This window comes from Solanum pennellii, chromosome 11 (assembly GCF_001406875.1).
Source record: "Solanum pennellii chromosome 11, SPENNV200".
NCBI classification, from domain to species: domain Eukaryota; kingdom Viridiplantae; phylum Streptophyta; class Magnoliopsida; order Solanales; family Solanaceae; genus Solanum; species Solanum pennellii.
This window is the reverse complement of record NC_028647.1, coordinates 25,466,817-25,467,588: the sequence shown is the minus strand read 5'-3', so window position 1 is coordinate 25,467,588 and position 772 is coordinate 25,466,817.

Sequence of the window (772 nt, the reverse complement as noted above, 5' to 3'; positions counted from 1 at the left end):
GTTTTAGTACCAACCCAAGCTCAGTTCTCATATGAGTCATTTCTTCACGAATCTCATCTGTGGCTGGGTTGTGAGTGGACTGTACTGCGAAGGTATTTCTCCCGGTATCTGACTTCCTAGTACTCCAAGCTTTATTATTCCGGGATATTTTCTCTAATTTTTCAGCAATCTCAGCATAAGGACACTCCCCACAAGATCCACCTGCTATAGTGTCCAACACCGCTTTATTATTATCATCCGATCCCCGATAGAAGTATTCCTTCAGTGACTCATCATCTATGCGGTGATTTGGGACGCTTCTCAAGAACGAGGTGAATCTATCCCAAGAACTACTAACTGACTCTCCTGGTAGTGCCACAAAGGTGTTCACTCTGTCTTTGTGGTTTAGTTTCTTGGAGACCGGATAGTAGCGTGCTAAGAAAACATCCCTAAGTTGGTTCCAAGTGAAAATTGAGTTGTAAGGGAGCTCATGGAACCATATAGCAGCCTCTCCCGTCAGTGAGAGAGGAAACACTCTAAGCCCTATTACATCCAGGTCCAAGTCAGGCCTCCCTATACAGATTTTACACACTGCCCTTATCTTAGCTATATGGGCATGTGGATCCTCAGAAGGTAGCCCTGAAAACAAACCTCTGGCATTAAGAATTTGCATCAGGCTACTAGTTACCACAAAGGTGTGGCCTGGTGGTAGAGGAGGCAAGACAAGTGGCCCATCGGTGTCTGCTATGTTGTCATAGCCTCTGTAGTATGCTTGGGGCCGTGGAGCGGGATT